The sequence below is a fragment of the Rhipicephalus sanguineus genome, chromosome 10 (assembly GCF_013339695.2).
Source record: "Rhipicephalus sanguineus isolate Rsan-2018 chromosome 10, BIME_Rsan_1.4, whole genome shotgun sequence".
Lineage (NCBI taxonomy): Eukaryota > Metazoa > Arthropoda > Arachnida > Ixodida > Ixodidae > Rhipicephalus > Rhipicephalus sanguineus.
Genome location: NC_051185.1, coordinates 87,041,208 through 87,068,995, shown reverse-complemented (window position 1 = coordinate 87,068,995; position 27,788 = coordinate 87,041,208). Strand labels below are relative to the sequence as shown.

At 45.6% G+C, this 27,788-nt stretch overlaps 1 protein-coding gene and 1 long non-coding RNA gene across 2 annotated transcripts in view; both read left to right on the top strand.

The window, feature by feature from the left end:
• The window catches only part of LOC119372207 (KH domain-containing, RNA-binding, signal transduction-associated protein 2), a 376,214-nt gene that overhangs the window by 114,761 nt on the left and 233,665 nt on the right, over window positions 1–27,788 (top strand). The gene's annotated exons all lie outside the window — the stretch shown is intronic.
• On the top strand, window positions 17,252–19,525 carry LOC119372210 (uncharacterized). The gene is made up of 3 exons (XR_005179465.2): window positions 17,252–17,322; window positions 17,417–17,541; window positions 19,174–19,525. It is a non-coding gene; the product is annotated as an uncharacterized LOC119372210 (long non-coding RNA).

The following is a 27,788-nucleotide window of genomic DNA, read 5'->3' as shown; positions in this document are numbered from 1 at the left end:
AGGTGCTGTGTCGTGCGTCTTCTTCTTATCTCCTTGTTCATCTAACACAATTTTTGGTCGATAATAATGTAGCAAGAAGCTCAGATTGCAAGTGTGCTGGCATTTATCACATTATAAATAAATAATTGAAGCAGTAAATAAGCTATATATATAATTAATTCTACACGTTTAGACCGCGGCCTTGTTCTTACGACATGCGCAGGCGTATAATCCCGTTCGTGATTTGCGCTTAAGTATCCCTGCAGTGCTGCGATTATGCACTCGCGTGCGTATGAGTTGCCGCATTGCAGGCTTTTACGGCGACGAGATCAACGCACTTACACCTGGGGTATAAGCGTTCCTCGTGCCAAACGCACAACGATGCATTCGCATAGCCCCACCATTGCAGAGACGCGCGAATAAAGTTGAGTAGCGGCATCTTCCATTCAATATCGAGATGTTATCAGGGGGTTATAGGAATCTCCTTTGCGCTACGACGAATACCCATAGCCTCACGTACGCTGGTGCTTCATATACGAACGTGACCCCGAATGCCCTATCCGAACACACGGAAGCACACGGCTCCTAACATGCAGTCTGAGAGGATGGACGTCGCTCACCGGATGCTTTGTGCTAGGCGAGTTATGTTCGGACTTCTTTTACTCCGCTTTCTACTTTCTCCCTTTCTTTCTCGCTCTCCTCGCCAGACTTCCGCAGGTGTTTGTTGGATAAGAAAGTTTAGTGGAACTTCATATAAGCACGGGTCGTTTCCGCTGTGCACAGCCGGAAATTAAATTCTTGTTTCACTGCATGCAACCTTCATGTTGTATCTCTTTGTAGTTCGAATCTTGCTACAAAATCAAATAATTTTCTGTCTGTACACTTTGCCCATCAATTGCACGGTCGTTTGAGAATCTGTATGAATTTGTCTCGGAAGAATTCGTTAGGAATGCCAATGACAAAATGGCGTTTCCATGGATAGTGTAGTTCTTTATGAAAAAAAACTGCGGAAATGGGCAGCAGTAAACTTGCATTGCCAGACTAGGCGTTTCGAAAAATTGCATTGTTGGGAGTGAGTTTCCGTACGGTATGACACCATAACGTCGTGGAGCACACTATGTTTTTGATTTTTTTTATAGCATACTAAAGATATTAGACTTCGGAGAGCATAAGGTTCTATATACAGCGAATATATGTGAAAACGGAACCTGCAAACACAGCCTGTCAATTGTGGTGCGTAACATTCTTGCATGTGGAAGTTTAAGCGACACTGCCGACAATGCGAGGAGAAAGAGAAAAAGAAGAGATCTACGGACGCAATGATGGTAGCGTCGCAAGCAAAGATGCTTTGAGGGAGTTTGCTGTTGAGACAGCTGGTACATGGTATTTAGAAACAGCACACACTAACGTCGCTTTCTCTCGTCTACTAGTGAGCGGTGGTCTTTACTTCACCCGTGCCACCCTAGTATAAACCATCGAAATGACTTTAACTACACGGACTCTTGGCTGCTGATCAGTAGGACGCGGGTTCGATTCCGGATTTTGATGGATGCGCAATGCTAGAGACCCGCGTGTACTCTGCGATGTCAGTGCACGTTAAGGAACCCCAGATGATCGAAATTAATATGGAGTCGTACACTACGGCGCGCCTCATGACCATGTCGCGGCTGGGACACGTGAAACCCAAGAAGTTGTGATTACCTACACGTACTTTCAAAGTGTGAGGCTAGAGCTTCGCAAGCGACTGGTCATATTTTTCTTCATCTTACTTGAAGCCCTGAACGACAGCATCGAGTGTGGTCGTAGTGAGCGGGAATTCAGCAAGTGACCGCGTCATCAGTAGGACGTCGTACCTCTGCCAACGGAGCTACCTGTTGCTCAAAAGAAAGAGAGAAAAAAGAGTTAGCTGCAAGCTCCTGTTTCTGTGTTGGAAAACATTCTTATTTCAGGGGTCCTTTGGTCTCCCGAAAAAAACTCATTAATGTTCTTGATGGGAACCGTAAGAGCCCTTATGTACATATGTGGCGAAGGATAATGGAAGAGAAGGCCCATTTGAGCAGCGTGACAAGCCCCAGTTGCCCACATAACAAACAGAGCAGAGTGGAGCGACACGGCAATGTTCAATATATTACAGATTATATTTCACTAAGAACTGTTTACACAGAATATACTTTACATGCACAAAGGTAACATTCCGGCATACGACATAAAAAAAAAAAATAATGACACCCAGTAAAGAAAAAAAAACGTATTAGACATCAACACAGCTTTTGCAGCATATCGCACTCTGTGAGATAACGCATATTTTGGAGTGTTCATTTATGCTTCGTTGGTATGTTCGGAAAAGAGCTGCGCGAAAGTCATAAACCATAACTTGTAACGAGGCCGATGAATATACCAATATCAACGCGCCTTGTTACACGTGAGGATGGTTCTAATGACGCTTTTCGCGCAGTATCGTATGATAACAAAAACATCAGCGTGTGCACAGTGCCATCTGTCGCCTTGTACTTATGCACCTTACAGCATCACAGCAGTAAAAACCACAAGCGCCGTCCACGTGCGCTGCTCTCGCCGCGGCCGTCGCGCTGTAATTAGTGCTCTTCTCTTAATTAAAACTCCCACAGCTGAAGCTCCACGCAGAAGTAAAAGAAAAATTCATTTGCGTTGGAGGGGAGACGGCCTGTATAATTTGCCATCCACAAGCGGCGTATTCCGCTCACTTCCTATAATATACAGTGCAGGATGGGATGATCAGTGGACGGGAGTACTGTATTCGATGTCGTTCTTGTAAGCGCATCTGTTAGTGCACGCGCGATCTGTCATAATAATAATTTCTGGACTTTTACCTGCCAAAGCCACGAGGTAATTATCACGCACGCTGTAGTGGAGTGCTCCGGAAATTTCGAACGTCTGGCGTTCTTTAACGTGCACTGATATCATGCAGTACACGGGCCTCGAGAATTTCGCCTCCGTCGAAATGGGACCGCCGCGGCCGATATCGAACCCGCGACCTTCGGGTCAGCAGCCGAGATTTGTAACCGCTGTATCATCGAGGCGAACAAACGCGCGAAATGTGCGGCTTGATGTTGTTTTCGAGAACTGTGAAGGGCCGTTATATCGGTGCACCGACTGCGTACTTGTGCTATTTATGCCTCTGCTAATCAGAGCGATCAAAGCTTCTGGCAGCTTCCATATTCTAACGAGGAGAAATAAGTGTGGCCACATATTGGTGGAATCTTTCGGCAGAAAACCATAGAGCAACATTCCATCTGAAACAAAACGACACGCAAATGTATCATGCCTGTTTAAAGAAACCCACTTTTCAGGAACTTTACACGAAACATGTGTAAAATGTTCATTTTTCTTGAAGTTACTATATTACGCATGCATGCGTGCGTATACACATGTACAGGGGCGATGGAAATAAACGCACAGTGCGGAATCTACATTGTCTGCTGTTTCGCATTTCTTTTCAAGCGGCTGTAGCCTGGACGGCGGAGTCATCCAGGATACAATCATGGACCACTCTAGCATTTTCTTATTATGGCCACTAATAGTCAGAGCGCGATGAAAACAACGAGCCGCGCTGTTCGCGTTTCTTTCCATCGCCCATGTACACGTACGCCCATCGAAATGCGACCGCCGCGGCCGGGATCGAACCTGCGACTTTCGGGTCGGCATCCCTGTCGGTAATGTCTCAGTTATATTAATTGTACTGTGCTATTGACATTTGTATTGAGATGTGCTGAACAGCAGTGCTATATCGTTGACGCAATCTGCAGGGAGTTCAACGATTGTTGCGGTGCCATTTTCACGTGATACTTAGTCAAACATTTCTCAACAGTGCATAGCTGTAGTTCAGCAGCCCTTTCTTAAGGAAAGTATACTTCCTTCGATGGCAGCTCATTGGCTACGAAGTCGTCCTGCTGTGCGCGCGCATAGGTTGAGGGGTTGAGCCATGGTCATGAGGGTCAGAGAGCAATTGAATGCGAAGATCTGAATACGAATATGAAGATTGCGTCATCACTGAGCTTATCGTTCATCGAAATCAAGCCCGGTTGTTCTACTACGCCACCATGCCAACGCCCTTGCGTTGCAATGGATAATTAATCGATCAAATACCCGCTAATTCTACCCGCAAAGTATAAGCAGCACAATTAACTGGCACTGCATCGGTTGATTATCCATTGATAGCTGTTTCAACAACCGGCTACCTGCTTGGATTGACAAGTGCGTCGAGCTCTTCATAGAGTACGATCCGCTACCCAGGCAGCATGCCAGGATAGCTCTAAACTTGGCCCTATGTCGGCTAAGACTGGTAGAAATAGCTTTTTAGCGGGAAGAACGCAACAACAAGAAAGACGACAGGACTTGCTTGTGTTTAGGGCTTCTGGCGTGTTTTTGGTCAACACATTGTATTGATAGAAATATCGGTCCTACATTGAACTTCTGTGGCAGCGCCAGAACCGAACTACGTTGGTCTCGTGTCGGCAGTAAAGTCAGGGCCAATCGCGGCCAGTACGTTCGCAGCATTGAAAATCAAGATTCGAAAGCCGTATCCAGCATTGAGTATTCTCTGTACCCCTAATGCTGACAAGATTTTACACACAGTGCTAGCTTCAATGCCTTTTAGCAGCCTTCTAGTTTGCTGTGCCGTAGTTTCTTGCCAGCCTTTTTGTTGGCTATTACACTATTTCTTGGGGCTTTTTCATCGGCTGTGCCATTACTACCTGAATAGCCGAGGAAGACGGGAGGACTGCAGGGTGTATGTCTTTACTGAGTCTAGCTCAGAAACTTGGTACATTGACGTAATGACACCTGCTTGACTAAAACTGCAAGCAAGCGGGATTTCTACGCACGAGGGTGCCGATCATGGCTTTCGTGATTCAACGGAATAAGAAGGCTGGAAACGTTATTTCGCTGCGACGTCTACACTGAAGACGAATTCTCTGCTGCACGACTTTACGCATTCCGTACCTTATTGAATAAAACATCCTGGACGGTGCGGCGGCAAACGACAAGTTTAGGGAACTATTGAGCCATCCAGCATGCAAGTATAGGCCGGGATATTCCCTGGAGGCAGTGTTTGTGCGAATTGCTCAGCGCGTGCACTTCGAGCAGACACGGTGAGAGGAGCTATAAGTAAATCAATTAACGAAGCGCTAGAAGCATTGAACGAAAGCTGCACCCATGAGGAGATCGTCTTCGAGCAGCTAGGAAATGCCGAGTGGGAAAAACCGCTAAGCGGGTGATACTGCCAATACTAAATATATCCTATAATCGAGTACAATTGATTATTGTGCCCTCCGCGGAATATTCCATTGGAACGTGTACGCCTTTCCGACTTGTGCGTAGCGCCTTTTCCTCTTGATTCAGGGCCATTCTTGGCGTGTTTGGCTGTATCTGGCAGCATATACTGCTAGCTGCCGTCTTACCCACCGTTTCATTCGGTGTGATAGCTTAGAAGGTCGGGCTTTGAGTTGATAAGCTAGTAAGCTCCAATAAAGCGGGTTAGATTTCCGGTTACGACGGCTGCGCTTAGATGTGAGCGGAAGGCGAAAACACCGGTATGCATAATTTAGCCGAACCCTTAGTGTTTCCAGGCGGTCGAAAATTAACCATGCGCACTTCCGCACTGCGACGTACCTTATAATCATGTTGTGGTTTCATGGAATGAAACCCGAGAATCTATTTTTCTCGCTCAAATTTTTATCGAATGTTTCCTTAAGCTAAACAAAAATAATAAACGTACAATGAAGCAGATCTGCTAATACACGAACGTCGCCATCAGTGTCTTATCGCGCTCGTTTTCAGCTGTATTCGTTGCAAATAATTATTATTTCATATTACTACGTTAACTGGCAATTATTTCCTCATTACTGCAGAAAGAGCGCATCCTTTGTGTGCTATGCTGACAGAGGAACTTTACACATTTAACGCAATTCGCGCAATATTGGGAACAATGCAATGGCACTGACAAATATTACTTAGCGCAATACAAACACAGCACACAAGGAAGGCACACAAGAAACAAGCGCTACAAGGGACAAGCACTACGCATGTGCCAAAGGTATACATATGTTTCATGACGACGTTGTGGAGTAAACAGTTGCAAGTAGCGCTTGTCCCTTGTGTACCTTCCTTGTGTGCTGGGTTTGTATTGCGCTGAGTAAGTTTTGTCAGTACTATGCACCAACTAGGCCCCCAAAAGGTCATATTAAATGCAATGGCGCTTCAAAGTGAGGAAATATAAAATAATAATTGGGAGCACTAAACGTGAGCGGCGTCTGTGTAGGCGTTCAACTCATTTTTCTACTTTGTCGAAGCTGTCGTGTCTGAAAGGGAATAGCGGAAAACAGGGAATCTCTGGCTGAGAATCTAAAGAAGCAAGTGTGCTGCAGCCGCGCCTGTGACAATGTGAATTTCCAGAAGGGCTTCGTTTTAGCTCGCAAACAAGGTTCTTTTATTCTGTTTTAATTTCGAAGAGACTCCGACTCGCTGGAACTGTGCTATCGTGCTTCTGCGACATTTCGTGCAATAATGAGGCAGTTGCCAGCCGGAATTGCTTGACTCTAACACCGCCTGCACGCAGCCGCAGTACACCATGCACCGCCACAACAAACGTAGGTACGCCATGATTTTAATCTTCTTTCGTATGCCCTCTTGTTCGGTCCATTCTGCGAGCAGAAATTGCGCCACTAGGAACGGCAATCGAGGTTTACATTAGGACGCTGTTAGACTATACCCCCCTGCGCGTGTTTTCCCGCTGCGGAGTTTGCACCCAAACAATCTGATCCGCAGTTGCAGTCGTTCAGTGAGCCGTTAGAACTCGCTCATATAGGGATTCAGGCAATTCAGCGATGCAAGTGCCATGCCGCTTCAGTCAATTTACGAAGCACGCTGTGCTGGCTAGAGGCAAAGAAAAGATCTCCTTGATATCGTCGGTAGGACTATCGGGATTATGCTTTTGTCCTCGCAAAAGCCGCTTGTTGATATGGCCATATGTATTAAGGCGACTGCCTTTGATGCCTCATCAAACGCGAAAATTCACCGGCGTCCCACGTCGGCGGTGCCAACCCAAGTGATGAAAAAAATCATCATCACGTGGTGACGTCACCATATGACGCCTTCATGATGTCACAGACAGTCAAAATTTGTGACGTCATCATGGCGTCACATAACGTGACGTCTCATGGTGACGTCATCTCATGACATCTTCGCTTGGTCGAAGGTGTACCGATAACGGAGGCAGTGCAAAACCATGTGAGGGTCAAAAAGCTAGCAGCTCCTACGACCCTGGAGGCGCTGCTAAACCACGTTAAGTGCGGAAAGCTAACGGAGCTGTGGCAGGGCTGGATCAATACATTAACTGAGAAGAAAAAGAAGATGGCGTTCGCCTTCGAGTCGCCTTAGGTGAATGCATAAGGGACCCTGCGATTTTTAGCTTGATACTGGTGGTGGCGCCAGCGTTATTTTACTGAGGAGGGGGGGGGGCAGCACTCGTTTCTTAAACGAGTGCTCGTCCTGTGAATGTTGATTCTATAGGACGCCGTCACCTTTTCCTGTTTTGTAGGCGCGACAGGCAACTACGCTCGCACGTGCATTTTTTTCGTGTTGAGCAAGATTTGTACCCTAACGAGATGTTCCGACTGCCTTCTCCCCATAACACACTCCCGCTGTTGCACTGCTGCATAGAAGTCTTAGCTGGAAGCTAATCGCGTGGCTTTTATCTCCGGCCCTGTATGAAAATAGAAAATCAAGTAAGGTTTTTCGTTGAAGTTACATGACCGAATGCGTAAACTTAATTGAATAAAAACGGGTAATGGTAGTCGTAACATTAAGATATCGGATGACAGCCGAATGGATCGGGAAACAGACAGGGGCAGCAGACAATAGTTATCAAGAGGCAGAAACGCACCTGGGTCGGCTACGTAATGCGTAAGTCGGACAACTGGTGGTCAGTTATTGCGACAAATTGGTCACCAAGGGATGGAAAAAGCAGCAGAAGAAGGCAGCGAGTTACGTGGAGTTAAGAAGTTCGCAGGGATAAAATCGAATCAGCTCGCACAGGGCAGGATAAACTGGAGATCTTTGGGAGAGGCCTTCGATCGTCTTGCCGTGGACCTAGGCAGTCTCAAAAGGATGCTGTTGATGATGGACATGTGTGTTGAAAGTAATCTAGCATTATAACAGTAGTCCGAAGCGTAGTAGCCATGGTGTCTACGTTTTGAAGCATCAGTCTTGATGTAATTTTTCCGTGTTTCTTCCGCTAGTACTGATTATCACTAAAGAACATTCTAATATATGCAACCTATTTGGTAGTATTCTTCTGAAACGGCACAAATTATTATCTGAAGTACCGCCGCATTGTCACGCGTTTTGTGCGTTAACGTGAGCAACATGGCAGTTTCCTGAGAAACCTGGACATTCAAGAGGGAAGCACTCATCAAATTCTTGATTGGTGTCGAGGTAAAAAATGGTTGGTAGCGTTCTAACTACTCGTTCAGGGCGTTGTCTTGGGCTGGGCATCTGGTCTGCATGTCTCGCTAGCATATATTAAATATAAACAATATCGCGCTTCCTGCAGATTTATCGCAAAAATCCGAAAGTCCTCATGAGGCTTTGTAATATGTCCACGTGCTTATACCTTTTGCATCACACTGTCTTCACAATCTACGTAAAAATTGGGGGACGCTTAAGCTTCGCCTTTAAGAGCTGAACGCGACAGCGATATTCTGTTCCTACTGCGCAGTTCGAACACTACGAGGGTTTAACAGAATGCGCCCACTAAGGCGTGTGCCTTATGTGATGGGTAGCATGCTTTAAACCAGGAGCAATTATGCGCGAGAAACTTCTTCGAAGTTGCGATGCACCCACTACGTGGTCTTAAGGGAATACGCGCACTAATGTGTGCGCCTTTTGTAATGGGTGGCTGTCTTTAAACCCCGAAGTCGTTATGATATTGGCATGGTGTGACGCCCTATGGCAATGTACACTTGTACCACGCAATACTACTGCGATATTACATCTCGTACTGTGACACCTGTATACAGGACGCGTATTTTTGGGAAGCATGAAAGTTACTTTCAGTGCAGCTCCAAGCAGAGGCGTGGCTGTGTGGTAGAACACCTGCTTGCCACGCAGACGGCCTGGGTTCGATTCTCATTCGGACCCAACATTTTTATTATTATTTTATTTGCAGCTTTTTCGATTTTTCGGTCACGGACTTGATGATGATTTTTCGCTCACAACCAACGGCCCCGACGCCGACAGCGCAATTTCTGCGATACGAGCTCTTTAACGCTATCGCGTTAAAATGTCCGGCCTGCAGATTGTAACATTGGGACCTCTTTCTAAAAAGACAGGACGGGCAAACACGGACACAAGAAAGAAGTCAGGACACCCCAAACGCCGACTAACAACTGTTACAGCCGTTGTGCATCTATTCAGTTGTTAGCGTTTGTGGTGTCCTGACTTCTTTCTTGCGTCCGGGTTTGCACGCCATGTCTTTTAGAATGAATACTTACTAACTAGCTCAGCTCTCTGTTATGCTAAAATTGGGATCTCCACTTGCATATTTGCGCGTATATTAGTCTTGTTGTATCGCTAATATTGATTGATTGATTGATTGATTGATTGATTGATTGATGATGACTGACTAACTGACTGATTGATTGATTGATTGATTGATCGATTGATTGATTGATTGATTGATTGATTGATTGATTGATTGATTGATTGATTGATTGATTGATTGATTGATTGATTGATTGATTGATTGATTGATTGATTGATTGATTGATTGATTGATTGATTGACCGACCGACCGACCGACCGACCGACCGACCGACCGAACAACCGACTAGAGGCACGGACACATTGACGTAGCCTGGCCGGGGGCAGGGGGGGTTGGAATTGAATTCCCCGGAAATTTTCATTTTTGCATAGATATACATCACGCGCATATACAAACGCACGAACATATATAAAGGGTAGTTGAACGCGGCCCCCCGAGAAAAAAAAGTTCTGGGTACGCCCCTGGACAGACATGTATGCCAGCGGGAAATATGCTTAGTAACTCCGTGGTATTCACGAGCGTCCATGAGATTCCATCACTTTGGCTGAACGCTTCGACGGTCGCTTTGATCTCAGGCTATACCCTTTGCACTTTCTGCAAGTGGATCCGCTAAAACAATTTTCGCCGCGACATGTTCTCAGGTCAAACATCCCAACTAAGCGCCCTGGGGAAGTGGGTAGGCCGGGAACGTGGAGGGTATATCTAGGAGAGGAGATCACCAGTATGAACCTCGTCCGTGCCCAATAAAATCAGGGCTTCTTCGATGCAGAAGAGAACAAAGTAGACAGCTCCGCGTCGCAGAGCGCCGTCACCTGGTGCTCGATATGCGATCGCAAGAGAAATACTAGGGGAGCAGGGGGGTTGGCTCTGATCGATCTCTCCTGTCCCATACTGTCTCGAACGTTTCGCGTATCCTCTTCCCCTACTCTTCTCACTCACCCCCTTTTCCACCTAAACTTCCCCTCTTCAATCTTGTCCGTATATAGCGACGCAGTTCCCGGGAGCCTTCCCGTTGCGCAGTACTCCCGGGAGGTCCGCGCGCTTGCCCTCGGAAAAGCGGGATCTACGGCCATGCTTCCGCAGAGGCATCGCTGCCGTTGGAAGGCAGCTGTGTCACCTGCGCAATATCGAACCCTTCGCCCCCCTCCGGCCAGGACTACGCGCTCCCAACGCTTCATTTTTCTTTATCAAGTATCCGCTTCCCTCCCCTCCGCCTGCGCTTTTCTATTTTCAACCCATCTCTGCAGCCAATCTCTGCATTCCAGGCTTCTGTGATGTTACAGACACTACTTTTGTGCTCGTGCATTTTCGAGCGAAGCTTTTTACAACTCACAGATTTCGGTGGCGGCGTCGTTCGTGAAAAACCCGGAGAGATGCGGCCCTCGAAGGTGGGCTTGTCACATGCATGCGTATTTGTGTGAGCCGTGTTCCAATAGTTTCCGGAAGTTTCCACTAGTTTCCAGAAGCCGTCTCGATCGTGGGCTTCTCGACGATCAGCCGCTTCTGATAGGGCAATCTGGTCTTTTATCGAGGTTATCGGGGTGACTTGTCATTTCATGCGGCCGCTTTTCATTGTTGCCAAGAGACGGACGCATGACGGCCTTTGTTGCCCGCAGCCGCTGAAATGTCATGCTGCTAAGCTCGCGGATGGAGGCCCAATTCCGGGCATGGAGGAAGAGTCAGGAGGGAGCACTGCGCAATGTGAAAGGAAGAAAGGAAGAAAGAAAGAAAGGAGGAAAAAAGAAAGAATCAAAGAAAGAAAGAAAGAAAGAAAGAAAGAAAGAAAGAAAGAAAGAAAGAAAGAAAGAAAGAAAGAAAGAAAGAAAGAAAGAAAGAAAGATAAAGAAAGAAGAAAAGCAGCACGTCAGGCACGCACACGCCAACCTTCTCCTTCCCCCATTTTCCCGAGAGCGCAAGCGCTCAAGAATTTTTGTTTCTGGTAGTATCACTGACGTGTAACTTTACGAAAAAAAAAAAAGAAAACCCCTTTCTACAGCATAACTTATACAATACGAGGCCACATGAAATTGCGAAGTACTAGTAAGAAAAGGTGGATGGCGCACTCCTTTCGAGAGCCAAAGTCGATATGTAGCGCGCCAGCGTTCGAGCGCGGAATCGAATTAAGAAGTATTGGCTGCGAGAAGTTTGAGCTGTTCCTTCCCGCGTACGACGTCAGGTGTGGGACTCCGCCTTGACGCGTTTTATCGACATGCCCTACTTGAGACTTTTTTTTTATATCATGGTCCATGTTTACTCTGAGGCACCCACCACAAGTTAGTTCCATTGGGGAGGCGGGCAGGGAAGCAGGGAACTTACGCGTTGTGTTTTGACTATGTTTGTTTTTGGTAGCAACATGGAAGGCAAGCGAAAATTCGGGGTGGGGGGGGGGTGAGGGGACGGCGCAAGAGGAGGTGCCCCCCTCCCCTCTTGCGCCGTCCCTGTAGATGCGTCGTCGTGCGAAGCGATTCGTCGAAACGCTGTTCTTCGGTAGATTTCTTTCCAGAAGGCAAGCGCTTACGAGAAAAGGCTCAGCTTCAGACCATGCAGATTTCGGCATAACGGCGTCATATTACTGGAATATTTGCTAAGGCGTAGAAAAATAAAGTAGAAAAAAGCCAGAAGCATGTGTACTTTAGGTTTGCCCATACATCTTCAGGCAAGCTTCGAGTATGTGACAACTTTCACGGTAAGCAGGTCTTGGGCAAGTGGAAAATTTTTACCAGAGGGCAAAGCACACATGGATTCATCTTGAACCATTGCGTGCAAGTTCGTTTTCTCGAATCATTTCGCCAACGTGTTAGGGAGGCCTTCGCTCGAAGCTTGTTTTGCCAAGAGCGCTTCGAGTCAGCACTAACATGCATTTGCATGCTCTAGAAACTGCAGACGACCTTCGTCTTTTATTCTTTCTCCGTTCTTTTTTTTTTTTTGTCACAGACCGAGAAACTTGCATTTCACATAACTTGATTTTTTATTTATTCCTGACGATCGATGGAGGAAATTTACCGTGAGCGACGAATGGAAGTTTTCTGGCGCTATTGAAGACGCGTTCATTTCTTTATTTTTTTTTATTTAAAGCACTGGGTTATCGAATCCACAAAAAAAAGGTAAGTACGTGAGTTAAAAAAGAGCTAAGTAATGTGCAGGAAACTCGCACACAAAACGCGACTAAATCGATGTAATGATAGGTGAGAATATAGTTTTGAATTTCAGCCTAACGCTTCAGTCCCTAATCCTTTTCCCAGGCCAAACACTTTTCTATGGAATGATTAACGATCACCTAGCAAGCGCGAAAACATTTATTAAGGCGAAAGCCTTACGTGTCTTACGCGAACATGACTTTGAACCACAAGGCGACTAGAGCGAAACGGAGCGAAAAGGTCGAAGTATTCACGAGCTGCGTGATCACTTTGTCTTCGCGGCGTTCCCGTAACTAAAGAAATAAAAATAATCGACGTTCGCGCGACTAAAAAAATTAAAAGAACGCTAACAGTATCACGTTACCGCGCGAGCTGCTCGTGTTCTTCGCATTTGTGGCGTTCATGTGACTAAAAAAGTAAAAAAAAACAAAAACTGCATTCCTCTCAAGCGTGACTGGATGCGAACGTTCGCTTAATTCGTCTTCGTGGCGTTCGCGTGACTACAAAAAAAAAAGTATTCGTGTGATGTAAATTGCGCGTTCAAATGGACACACCGGATGGTTTTCGTCGTTGAGTCGTCTTAACGGAATGCGTAAGGAACTCTGTGAGTTTTTTTATATTCTGACCACATCATCGCTATGTGATATGGCGCCTGCAGGGCTTCACAAATTAAAATACGAGTGCTTACAAATTGCATTTTTCTGTGATTGAAGCGCTCATATGACTTTCGATGGCCATTGAGTTGATGTTGCCGTTTAAGCTCGCTGCATATATGCCATCTTTCACTCAATGAAATTCAATCGACTTTGCGCACGTGATGTTTTCTCGTTTTCTGTTTGAGTTTCCAGCGCGTAGAAATCCACTTCCAAATTCACTTCGACCAAGTAGCCCACCTTGGCGCCCTACTACAGAATTCCTTAGGCAGTCTGGGTATCTAATTGCGAGTGACGTCACACACATATATACACAAATGACGCTAACGCTATTGCAGCTGTACGTACGTGGGATCAATCTAAAAAAAACATAAATAAAGGTATTATGAAGGCTGCATTAGAACTCTAGGCCTCGGTTGCCGAAGCCCTATGCTCTAACCAGTATGCGCCCCGGGCGCATGCTTCATGAGGCGAAATCAATTCTCCGCGCGCACGCACGCGCGCTGAATCGCTGTGCGCGTTTTCCGCAACGCTGATGGTTGCTTCAACAATTTAATACGAGTAAACCAATGTGCTGAGAGGTGTAGCGCGTTTTCACGGAGTGCAGTCGAGTCAACGTTCAAAGGCATGCGGCTGTAAAGTGCACTGAGGAATCCTTCAGCGGAAATTCTAATATTCACTACCACAAACGTGCTTACACGGCATAGGTTCCATTTTATTTAGGATTTTATCTTGTATCCGTTTTTTCCTTTATCGTTTATGTGTTTCTTATGGTGCTGGGCTGCTGACCCGAAAGTCGCGGAACTCTTATGCGCTACCCAGTAAACCACGAATGTCCATGGTACGTAGCGGTATAATCCAAACATCTAGGACGAAAGAAGATGTCTTATTTGCGTCTGAAAGATGTCCAATTTTCGCTTTGCGCAATGTGGACGTCTAAAGATATACAAAGGCTTATTGTAACGGACGTACAATGCACATGTACGCTGTGTGAACGATGGACGCATTTTGGACGTCAGTGACAGACGGTGCACATTTGTGCTTATTTTTCACAAAACACCGACCTTCAAGGGATTAGAAATAATCAACGAATGTTTCAACGACACTAAATCGGCGCATCCACTGAAGTCTGGCATTGATTCCTCGCGTTAGCTCGCAGAAACGGATGCAACAAAAGAGAAAGAAAAAGAACGGAATAAATTGGGCGTTTGCTGATGAAAACACCGCTGTCGTCTGCTCCTCAACGCTGCCAAAGACGCGCGCTGCGTGTTCCCCCACCTCTAAGCGGCTCGCGGTTTTTTTTTTTTCCGTCCCTTTTTGGTTTTCCTTTCTGCGTGGCCTCCGACATTAACCGGCGGTGCACGCGCCTGCTAATCTCGGAGGCCATGCTCCCTGCACCGTGGTTGCGGCTCTGCGCCGCAAGGCGCCGTGTCTGTCGGTACGGTATGAGTTGTGCACACTGTACCATCGGTGCATTTTATTTGTGTTATTTTAAATGCGAAGCATTTCTTAGCGAACTTCTGCGACTTTGACCGTATCTATCTATCTATCTATCTATCTAGCCGCCTACGACTTCGTCCTCTCCTGGTCGCTTGGTTAATCGAATGTGCACCAAAATTGGTATGGCGTAACATGACTGTATGACGAACATAAATGACAAGTCATAACATGAAAATCATGACACGAATGTCATGTACAGCATGATTTACATGCTACGTTCATGGTGCGCTGGCGGCCGTTTCGCTAGCTTGATATACACCAAAATTGGTATCTTGTGACGTGACTGTGTGACGAACATAAATAACACGAGTTATCATGAAAATCATGACACGCATGTCATGTACAGCATGACTTACGTGCCACGCTCATGGTGCGCGGGCGGCCGTTTCGCTAGCTTGATATACACCAGTATTGGTCTCTTCCGACGTGACCGTGTGACGAGCATAAATGACACGAGTTATCATGAAAATCATGACACGCATGTCATGTACAGCATGACTTACGTGCCACGCTCATAGGGCGCTGGCGGCCGCTTCGCTAGATTGATATACACCAAAATTAGTATCTTGCGACGTGACCGTGTGACGAACATAAATAACACGAGTCAACATGAAAATCATGACACGCATGTCATGTACAGCATGACTTACGTGCGACGCTCATGGGGCGCTGGCGGCCGTTTCGCTAGATTGATATGCACCGAAATTGGTATCTTGCGACGTGACCGTGTGACGAACATAAATAACACGAGTTATCATGAAAATCATGACACGCATGTCATGTACAGCATGACTTACGTGCCACGCTCATGGGGCGCTGGCGGCCGTTTCGCTAGATTGATATGCACCGAAATTGGTATCTTGCGACGTGACCGTGTGACGAACATAATAACACGAGTTATCATGAAAATCATGACACGCATGTCATGTACAGCATGACTTACGTGCCACGCTCATGGTGCGCTGGCAGCCGTTTCGCTAGCTTGATATACACCAATATTGGTCTCTTCCGACGTGACCGTGTCACGAACATAAATAACACGAGTTATCATGAAAATCAAGGCACGCATGTCATGTACAGCATGACTTACGTGCCACGCTCATGGGGCGCTGGCGGCCGTTTCGCTAGATTGATATGCACCGGAATTGGTATCTTGCGACGTGACCGTGTGACGAACATAAATAACACGAGTTATCATGAAAATCATGACACGCATGTCATGTACAGCATGACTTACGTGCCACGCTCATGGTGCGCTGGCGGCCGTTTCGCTAGCTTGATATACACCAAAATTGGTATCTTGCGACGTGACCGTGTGACGAACATAAATAACACGAGTTATCATGAAAATCATGACACGCATGTCATGTACAGCATGACTTACGTGCCACGCTCATGGGGCGCTGGCGACCGTTTCGCTAGATTGATATACACCAAAATTGGTATCTTGCGACGTGACCGTGTGACGAACATAAATATCACGAGTTAACGTGAAAATCATGACACGCATGTCATGTACAGCATGACTTACGTGCCACGCTCAAGGTGCGCTGGCGGCCGTTTCGCTAGCGTGATATACACCAAAATTGGTATCTTGCGACGTGACTGTGTGACGAACATAAATAACACGAGTTAAAATGAAAGTCATGACACGCATGTCATGTACAGCATGACTTACGTGCCACGCTCATGGTGCCCTGGCGGCCGTTTCTCTAGGTTGATCGACCCCCAAGTTGGTATTGCGCGACGTTACTGTGTGACGAACATAAATAATAGGAGTTAACATGAAAACCATGACACGCATTTTCCTCAATGACATACAAGACGATGTACGCAGATCTTTGCTGGCTGCTTCGCATTACATCGATTCCCACAATGCGTGGGATCTGCCGGCTTTTTTGTGATGTTGTCTGGCCATCCACGGACGCCCGTTCTAACGGGAGAGGGATATTTGTTGATCCCGGCCCACACCTTGAAGCCTACATTTTAAGTCTCAAAGGCTATGCTTACTTCCGTTTGCAACGCAAAATACGTCACGGCCGCCATGATTTGTACAAAAAAATCATTACGTTTGTAAAAACTTAGTACAGTTACTTCTAAATTACAATGAGCGGCAATATAAAGCATGAATTTGTACATAATCTTTCCCTAAGTTGTGACCATGGTTGTGACACGCGTCGACGTCGTCCCCATCACCGCCATCGCCATCACGTTTTCTTTCGCACATGTACGCACATTGCGTACATGTTTGTTTGGACCAGTCGTGGTTGGGTCTTGAGGTATGGTCCTGCCAGGGCCAACGCTGCCAGCAGCGACGTTTGTCCGCCGCTTTTTATCTGACGTATGTGCACTTATGTTGACCGCTGTTGGGTGTTGTGTGGTGGATGTTCTCTGGCTGTGTTGCGTGCAACAAGAACAGTAGAAGAGTTTCTGAACTCCGGTCGCCTCGGCAGTGGGCCATTGGCCAGCAAAGGTACGTACATACTACTTACGCTCTCTTATGCTTTCCTTTAGTGAATAAGGCCGTTGTGTAATGCGTGAATGGAGGTTTTTGTCTCTTTTCGCAGTTGCGTGTTCCTAAACCCATAGTTCATACCGTGTCGTCTGGCATGGACGTAGACCACTGTTGGGTACTGTGTCGCGTACAGCAAGAACCCTGTCCGCCCCGGCAGTGGGCCATTGGCCAGCAAAGGTACGTTCTCTTATGGTTTCCTTTAGTGTATAAGGCCGTTCTGTAATGCATGAATAAAGGTTTTTGTTTATTTTCGCAGTCGCGTTTTCCCAAACGCACAGTTCTGTATCGCCGTGCATGCCTCGGTGATATCGACATCATTACTTCTGCTTCGTTTCCTTGATGTAATGGTTTGTAGCTGCCAGAGTAGCCATGATAAGCTTAGTTTAGCCTGTCCTTCTGTAGTACTGTGCATTTGTTAGCGTTGTTTTTCGTGGTATGTCGCAGCTGTAGTTCTGTTTTTATTTGTTTAGCTGTGTGCGCTTGCTTGTTGCCTCTTTCCCTAGCATGCCAAAGCTTAGTTGGAATAAGCGCCATGCTCAAATCAGCCAATGGCGGAACTGTGCACATACACGCTATGATTTGTGGACTAACACATCATTTGTCGAGAGAAGAGGGAGCAATGTTTAGGTGACTGAGAACTTATTGTACAATCCAGGGCTCGTGCTGCGATATAATATTTGGCTTGTGTGTTCTCGGGAGCCTCGACTACCTATTGGCAGCGCTTTCTGACCATGCTCAAAAAGTGTTGCGGGTCCCCTGTAAGGTAGCGATACCGGCTAGGTGAACTGATTAGCTCCTATATTGAAAATTAGAAAATGGGAAAAGTACAGTTTGCCTTCATAGAATGGGGAAATTCTCTTGCAGTTCATTGCAGTCAGTGATCCAGTTCCTTAATTCGCTCCTGAATACTGCTTGATCGCATGCTTATTCAAAGGCTGTTACCTAAACAATCTACACGGACCTCATCGAGGTTGTGTGAAAGCTAGTATTTGAAAAAAAAAAAAAAAAAAATATATATATATATATATATATATATATATATATATATATATATATATATATATATATATATATATAATATATATAGATAGTCTCGCAGAGAGAACGAGCGCTAAAAGTAATCGTCTGTCCTATATATATATATAATACAGCGTTTGTAGCCGTATTTAGTGCATAACACACCTTTCCTTTCATGTTAGCAGTTTTAATAAAAGCAGCGCTTCATTGTTTGCACCTGATTGGGAACTAATGCATCACACACAAGGCTTAGTCGTGTCCAGTATGAATGTTCTCAAGCTTGCAAGAAATGTTCTCCGTCACCATTTAATGACGATGACACCATACTTGACACCCTTTATGGAAGGCCGTTTGTAGCAGGTTTCCGCTTTGTACTTGACTCTTCACTGCAGTTAATGCCCTGACTCATTTTATCCTGGAGAAAATACATATTACATTGGATAATAATTAACTTTCACCTCCTCCAGTTAATTACTTAGGTGTCATATTTTTTTTAAAGAATTTAATCTACTTTTCTTGAAGCAGTGCGCCTTCATGTCACATTTTTTTGGGGAAAGACCGACAGTCTCTGCGTATCTTAATACTTTTTCAATTTACGATAGTTTTGGGTGCCCTCTCAAAGTCATAGAATTGGGGCTCCATTGATGTGTTTTGCAAGATAGCCATTTTAAGGCATAAAATAGAAAGAGCAATGCGACAAGTTTCTCTGGTTCAAGCAGTTTCATGAACTCTCGATTCCTTTACTGTACCGGCTTTATTTTTTTTTTTACCTTCCTTTCTACTTGAATCCAGGCACACAGCGATCGGACTGAGCATATCAAGTAGCCCCTCCTGTGACCCACAAGACCACACTCATTCGGCCGAGGAGCCTGTCTGGACTTACGTTGAGAGTGCTGGCAGACAGTTTGTTTTTTCAAGACTTATGTTGGGACTGCTGGTGGACAGTTTCGGTTTTAGTCTTCAGCTGGTGCACAGTTCACTTTTATCACACCGCCTCATTTCTTTTGAGTGTATCTGCGTTCTCTAGACATTTAGCCTGTGTTCTTACACGTTGAGAGTACTCCTATGGTTTACAGCATTGCTTTGCTCATATAAACTTTTGTGATACTGCCTTGTTGCTTTCGACTCACTTCATTCTCTTGTCATTTCGCCAGTATTGAAACACTCTTATGATTGTATGTGCAGTAATCTTTCAGGGCAATGCATTGTACTCATTGTGTGTAACAAAACATTGCAATAGCCTGAGAAGAGTATTGCACATTTGATGTGTTATCAGATGTGTTATATACCTAAAAGGAACAATGTGAGGTATGCAGCGCGCTCTCCATAGAAGGCAGTACAATACACGAGGGTAGCGATGCGGGCTTGTTGGTCTGTCATGGTTCTTGGATGTGGGCGCGAAAAGACAAGGACGAAGGGAGGAAGACACACACACTGGCGCTACTGACAACAAACGTGTCTTCCTCCCTTCGTCCTTGTCTTTTCGCGCCCACATCCAAGAACCAGTACAATACAGCTGCTCTTTTATGCCGAGACACCTACACCTACTTCCAAAATCATAAATACTAAAATTTACAAAATAGTGATTCGCAACAGTTACTTTCAGGTTACAACAGTACATATAGCGAGCACTCAAGTGAGCGAAAAGTATTGTGGCCTACAGTCCTGTCGAGCGTTCGTTTTGAGAGCCATAATTAGTGCACCTCACAAGCCGCTAGACGTCATGTGGATGCGAGTTTAAGGAATGAACATGTTTTAATATGTACTGATGGGCTAGTTGGTGAGCCATGATTTTCGAATAGGCAGCGCACAAAATGGCAACAAATACGCACACATAAGACTCAAACACAAGCGCTGTCAGCGCTTGTGTTTGCGTCTTTTATGTGTGCATATTTGTTGCCCTTTTGTGTGCTGCCTATTCGGAAAACATCTTTTATATGTACAGAACATCCAGCCTTAATATCCATACAACGTACTGAGAGCGTGATCTGGGTGCATTTTAGATGATCTATAGTACATCCGTGAAATGTCATGTGGAGAAATGTAGATATCCAGAAGATGTACTGAATATCCCGAGACTAGCATTCTATGGATATCTAATGGACATTCATGGTTTACTGGGATAAATTCAAACGCAACACCACCAAAGATTAACCCGCAATTCATTCTACAAGCACGAGCTTTGCAACAATAAATAAAGGACCGCGTGCAAGTTTTGGATTGCGCACTATTCTCCTGTTAGGTACGACTGTACAGCCCTGAACATTTGAAAAGCCAATGATTTAGGGTTAACAAGAACGCCTACTCTCGCTCTCGTTTAACGACAGTATACGCTTAATGTCAGGGCGATTCTTGCTTTCACGTTTATTTTTTAGGTCTGAACTTTTTTTGGCGTCCACATAATTAACGATCCGGTATGGTGCTCTGAAGTAATTACTCGTGAAACATTTTCTCGTTCGTAATGCCTTGTTCCTTCTTTAATTTGTCCACGACATTCCGCGTCCCACGCGCGATAGCTTCCGAAAAAAGTTGACCTGACTTGAAACTGCACGATATCGCGAAATACCTTCGTACCCGCATCTTTTTTTCAGATGGCTTAGAAAAAGAAGCAACACCAACAGCAGTTCTGTTAGAAAGCCCGCTCTGAGTCGCGTAGAATAATTGAACGCGCTCGTACGCGATACCTTATCGAGGCGGCAGTACCGTTATATTTTCCCAGCGGCGATACGTCTCTGACGTGACCAACGGCGTCGGCGAGAGTTTCGAAACGTGTAATTTGCTTCGCGAACTTCGCGATTCCTGAAAGAGGAGTGAGAAAAAGAATGTTCTATCCGTAGAAAGGAAGAATATAAAAGTAGACTGGCTAATTCAGGGTGGGATGCCCATTTCGTCCCTGTTGCCGTGTCGCCAGGCTTGGCTTTCAGGGTGCCCACGTGATGAGTGCACAAAGGAACGGAAGGCTTCGTGTTTAGGCTTTGGGTATAGTGTAGCAAGAAAAAGTAATGACTGAAAGATAGACCTACGTAAAGAAAGCAACCGGGCGAACTAGGGCTGTAGCTCTACAATAAAAAAAAAAGAAAGAAACGTTCTGTTGGTCTGTTCGTCGTGTTTCCTCTGTTCAGCTGTCCCAGGCTTCTTCTGTTGTTGCGAGAAAAAGGGAGGGAAAGAGTAAGGGGAAAGGGAGAACAAAAGGCATCTGCGAGTTTCCACGGGGAATAATGGGAGCCCAGTCGGTCTGTTTCGGGCGTTGCAGGCAAGATGTGTAGCTTTGGCACGGGCGCCATTTTCGACTGCGAAACCCGCTCTTTCTTCCCTCAACTCGGCGTGAGCCCTTGCAGGAACAAATGCCGCTACATTGCGATGTCGGAGCCGCGTTTTTTTTTTTTTGTTTGCTTGATTGTATCTGTTTCAGTTCGTTTCGGCGTTGAAAAAGCAGCCGAGAACAAATTGCGTCCATTATCCAATAGAAATGGAAGAAATGCGCCTAGCGCAAGATAAACAACTTTTTTTTTTCCTTTTTAGTGCGGGAAATGTCACACTTGTCGGCGCTGTACAAATTTGGCGCCCTGTATCTACTTTGTATAGACTATCTTTTTACTTGCCCACTGTTTGCAAAGGCATCATGCACTGGCTGACGCTATCTGCAAGAGTTTGACGTCACTAGTTGTTTATGAGCCGCAGCTGGCCCTGTTTTTTGTTTGTTTGTTTGTTATTTGTGACGCTGTTTGCAGTGGTGTCGACAGTTCAGCTTTGACTTTCTCGCATTCCCATCGTGTTTGCTTTTTTTTTTCTGTGTTCAAACTATTATCTCTGTATCTTTCTGTTTCTCTGATTCTTTTCTTTATTACCTTTATGTCTCCCCTCCACCCTACCCTTAAGCCGGGTAGCCAACTGGATATATCTTTTCCAGCTAACCTCTCGCAGCCCATATTTTCTTTGATCTCCCCACCAAACTCATTTTGTGCTGACGACGATTATACTCACTGATTTAAGAGTGCTGATTTCACTCTATCGAAAAAAAGAACAAAAAAGCAGATCGCGGAGTTAATTTCTTCTGGGTTCCATATTGCGAGTTCAGTTTCGGACTCTTCAACAAAGGCCAGCGAGGACACATCGAAACATTTCACGCTCGTTTGTACCATTTCTTTTACCGATTACAGTAAAGACGGGGGGAAACGCCAGGAGAGAATAACGCTCTCATTCTTCGTTTTTTCAGAGTTTTTTTTTTCTTTAAAGCACCTCTAAAGGCAAGCAATTCACGCTCCGAATCGCGTCTCAAAAAAAAAAAAAAAAAGAGAGGCAAGGACACAAGCGCCGACTCGCAACAGTTTCTTCTCCAAAAAGAAAGTACATAGGCGCTCCAACAATTTCCACAGCTATCTACAAACAATCTGCGAGCTAGGCTACCCGCATCTGCAAACTGTTATCGGTAAGTGCGTTAATTTTCACGCTAAGCAATGAAGAGCGCACGATCCGCTGCGTCGCATCCGGTTTCGTGTAAGAACATCCGCGCATTTACCTATCGCCTTCGTTCGCGACGCTTTTCGCGGTAAACGCGTTACGGGCCATTGTTAAACCTCAATTCATTTTCCGGAAATGCTGGTGGCGCTGTCTTCCATCTTTTTCCGCAAAACTTCGCGAAAGGTTTGCAGGCTTTGGCTTCTTTTCTTCTTTTTCGTGCGCAGCACGCTCGGCTCACAGGGAATAATCATCTGTCCTTGCTTGTTGAACGGAGCTTGTACAGTAACAACGACGAGGACGACAACAAGAACAAGAGATGGGGATTTAAGCTGTTCGCTTGAGTTCTCCATACTTAACTCTGAGACGGTGTCTCTTAAATTTCTCTTTCCATCGGAATGCTTGCTTTCTCTCGCGTTACTCGAAATTCTAAACACATGACGACAGCTGCTTCGTAGTGTAGCAAACGACAGCAAACGCTGCAAGAGGTCGCGATAATTTATGGAGCGGTTTTGTTTCCCAGGAAGTGCGAGCTGTGAAAAATTGATACGGAAATGAGTTCCGTTAGTCCTTTCTTTTTATTTTTTTTAGTTCGGCGCCGCTGTTCATTCTGTCTGTTCTTTTTTTCTCCGCCAGAGGCGCGGATTAAATCGCGACACGCGCCGTCGCTTTTCTCACTCTTTTGAAAGCGCGCTGCAAGGCGTTAAGCGATATGTAAAAGAAATACATATCCCTGTCACCGCATGATCAGCGTAGCGATATTGAAATCATAATTGTCCAGGTTCATCAATGATAATGAAAATAATACTTATCCACGTTGCTAGTTTTACATGTTATTTATACGCATTTAAGTTTCTGAGAGTTGTCTTCGCGTATTGGTTTCCTCTCTTATCCGTTGCGGTTGATGCTGTAGGATTGGTGTACGCAATATTTAGTATCGCTACTATTCGTTATAATTGTACTAACCCTCGTTATGTCCGTTCGGGTGTGATCTAGGTCCTGAAGAGGTGGACGTAAATGTTTTGCCTATTGAAATACAAGTTTACTAGAAAGTGTATAATAGTAATAGTAATATATGTTGAGGTTCGATGTCCCGAAACAACGATATGGTTATGAGAGACGCCGTAGTGAACGGCTCCGGAAATTTCGACCACCTCGGCTTCTTTAACGTGCACCTAAATCCAAGCACACGGACCATAATCATTTGCGCCTTCATCGAAAATGCTGCCGCCGCGGCCGGGATTCGATCCCGCGACCTGCAGGTGCTAGAAAGTGTAGTTCTGAAAGCAGATCTCAGTAAATCATGATGAATATGAACAATATGTCGTGGGCAAGAAGGGGAAATGGGCAACCACCCGTTTGTAGCACAAAGCCACAAGGAAATCCGTACGGATTTCTCAGAAAGAAAGCTTCTTGGTTGCCAAAAAAATTCATTCTGGCCCAGGGATCCAACCGCGCACCAATGCCCGGGTGCGCGGTTGGATCCATGGACCAGGATGTACCAGGAGATAGAGCTGTACCACTCTACTTTTTGTTTCTGGTCACGCAATATGCCTGATACGAACTTTTTTTTTTTCACCGGGCGGGGAGACGGGGGGAGGGGCACATATTCTTGGGCTTGCACTGCAGGGCAGTCGTGTGGTCAGCTATCTTAATATGGCACGGCTGTTAAGTCCAATATAAATGAACATACATATTTCCGTCGTACTGCGGCAAAGAATTATGGAAGATTTACAACTAATGTTTCTGAGCCTGCATGCGTCACTTGAACTCCTGCAGAACTTAACGTCCGTAATGTCATGCTCTCAACAACTTTCGAACGCTACGGCATCGGCTGTACTGAAAGTTACATAAGCGACAGCGTTTCTAGCCTCTTCCTTCCTTACAATCGCGAAACAAATCTAAATAATGCAATTACTAGCACTCTGGTGCAACAAGCGCTAGAATCTGTACCGATAAACACTAAAGCACTTTAGCGCCTAGCAACGCGAATATAATTTCTGTGATGAAGCAGTGCACAAAGGGCACAATCACGCACACATAAAAAAAAGACGCAAACACTGTTTGTTGGGTGTTTTTTATGTGTGCGTGATTGTGTACTTCGTGCGCTGCTTCATCAAATATCATGGCTCACAATCTAGCCCATCAGTACATATTAAATATAATTTCATTTATTTTTACCTTAGGAATCCAAAAAGGCATTACATAAACCACTTACGCATGTTGTGTGTGCACAGCACGCTAGTTAAAAAAAAATAAGAGCGGGAACATCTTGCTTCGCTAAAGTCGCAGGAGCTCTCAGCAGATTAACTTGCATGAATGCAAATCAGAGGGGAAGACAACAACAACAACAACAACAACAAGCGTTAAAAACGGTTGTGTTTGTATAATTTTCTAGTACGCGCATACGCCAGAAGCTTCACTTTTTTATTTAGTTTTGCTGATCGTGGCAACACCTTACACAAGAACTTTTTAATTCCGGGAGCGAACAACATCGCCAACGCTGTCAGTTCGCGCTTAAAATCGCATCTTTCTTTCTTTGTTTCTCCCCGCAATCGCAAATCCACAGTTTCTTTTTCCAGCATATCCTCTAATCCTTTACGGCCCGGGATTATCCCTGTCAGCCGGAGATGCGATGGATGCCGAGGCTCCGAAGTTCGGACTCGGTGCTTCGGGGTTCCGCGCACTTTCGCAGCTCGCCCTCGGTTTCGCGAGTCCCGACCTGCATTGGGATTAGCGTAGCTTGAGTTACGCGGCCGTTATAGAACGGGACCCCGTGCGCATGCTGCGGAAACGGCTCACGCTGGGATGCTTTTTCTGTTTTGCACAGTTAATCGCCGGGATTTGCAGTGCCGGACTCTGAAAGTGGGCTTGCGCTCCAGCTCACGGCAGCTTGGCTGAGCGAAGCTGCCGCAGCGTTTGAGTCCCGAGGCATAAAGCTGCGCTGGAGCCAGCCTGACTGGCTGTTAGGCTACTTGTCTGGCTCGCTCCCTCGCTCGCTCACTCGCAAGCTCCCTCACATATGCGTATGTGACGGCTTCAGCCAATCGCTGACCTGCTCAACGCATCAACGTCAGCTCAGGCCCTTAATCCGGGAAGCATGGCGTATTTTACCCGTGCATTTGCGTATTTAGTGCGCAAGGACGCTGGTTATGGAAGTAAACAGCGTCGGTTTCAGCGTCACTGTGAGCGCCGCAGTTTCGTACACGAAGTTCGCGTGCAAGCGTTAGCATGAAGTACAAAATTACGCGGTTGGGACGCTTTATTGTGGTAGTATAAAGCATCGAATGAGGCAGTAATTACCAACATCAGTATGACGGTGCTACTTGTCAACTTTTGAAACTTGAGAGCCTGTATTCACAAAAACATCTTACGTTAAAGATTTTCGTCAGTGAATATTTCAGCCAATCAGGATGCCGGACATGTCATTAACGAAGCGGGTTGACCGATGGGAAATTGGACTTCCGAAAGTTTAGCGAATCCAGTCCCTGGTCCGCCTTACCACTGCTACATTTATACAGGTACCTACAAGTCTGTACAGCCAATTAGAAAGAACTATCTCTGCCAACGTATGCAGCCTGATTCTAACTTTTCGTCAAACAATGTGTCAGTAATTGTTGCACGAACGTTATGACCGACCAGCAATGTTCCTATAGTATTTGCTGCACTTCACGGAATGTGCGGCAATCAAGGCACGTCTTACGTGACCTTTAAATATTTCTCTCTGATTAACTCTGGGACCAGTGATCGCGTCATTTCTGCGTAATAATATTATTAAAAGATTGCGGTGGGGCCTATCAATTAATGTTACTGGCTTTTAAGAGAAATTCAAATTTTATTCTATACAATTAAGCAATAAGTGATAAGAAGTTTCCGTTTTTTAATGAAGCATGTGCGACAGAAACCTGTTTGCATTTTTCTTCCAGGAACACAGTTGTTGCTGCTTGCAAAAAACAGCCGGCACATCGGCGCATGCGCACGTATGCGCTCTGGTTAAAGCGAATTTGTCGCCTCTCGAAAGAAACTATACCAACTGTACTGCCTTACTATCTTTTTTATTTTCTGAACTAGCGAGTACATGAGCACCGAGTGTTCAGCCATATAAATTGTTTCTGTTTAACGTCCTAAACCCACGATATGATTAGAGGGACGCCGTATATGGATGGCTCCTGAAATTTCCACGTGCATCTAAGTGCGACGTGCAGCTAAATCTCATCACAACGGCTTCCCGCATTATGCCTCCATCGAAATGGGACACCTCCGGAGTGTTCAGCCAAACGAGTGAATGCCCAGAACAATTTAAAAAAGAAGTCCCCTTTATTTGACGGAATTTGACACGTTCAATGCGGACGCGTTGTGCTTCAGTCGTCTTTACTAGGAGCTGATTCAAACTGCGGACATAACTACTAGCGCGAAAAACACACAAAGGACGAGGTAAAGACGGCAGACAGGGCGCAGCGCTAAACTTCAACTGCCAATTTACTTCCACAAGAAACAGGAATTCACAAGCTGCGCAGGAGGCTGCGCCACACGGAAGAAAACATCCAAAAACGCCCCCATAAACGTCACTGCTTTTTTTTCCCTTCACATGCCATAAGTTGATGAATCGTGTGATAACTAATCCAACTAATCCATCAACTTATGGCATGTGAAGGGAAAAAAAGCAGTGACGTTTATGGGGGCGTTTTTGGATGTTTTCTTCCGTGTGGCGCAGCCTCCTGCGCAGCTTGTGAATTCCTGTTTCTTGTGGAAGTAAATTGGCAGTTGAAGTTTAGCGCTGCGTCCTGTCTGCCGTCTTTACCTCGTCCTTTGTGTGTTTTTCGCGCTAGTAGTTATGTCCGCAGTTAATACGCACCAACTAGCCCAACTCGCTTCTCTAATACTGATTTAAACTAACTACCTGAAATGGTTAACTTTATTGTCTCAAGTAAAGGCTTCCGTTCCGAGGC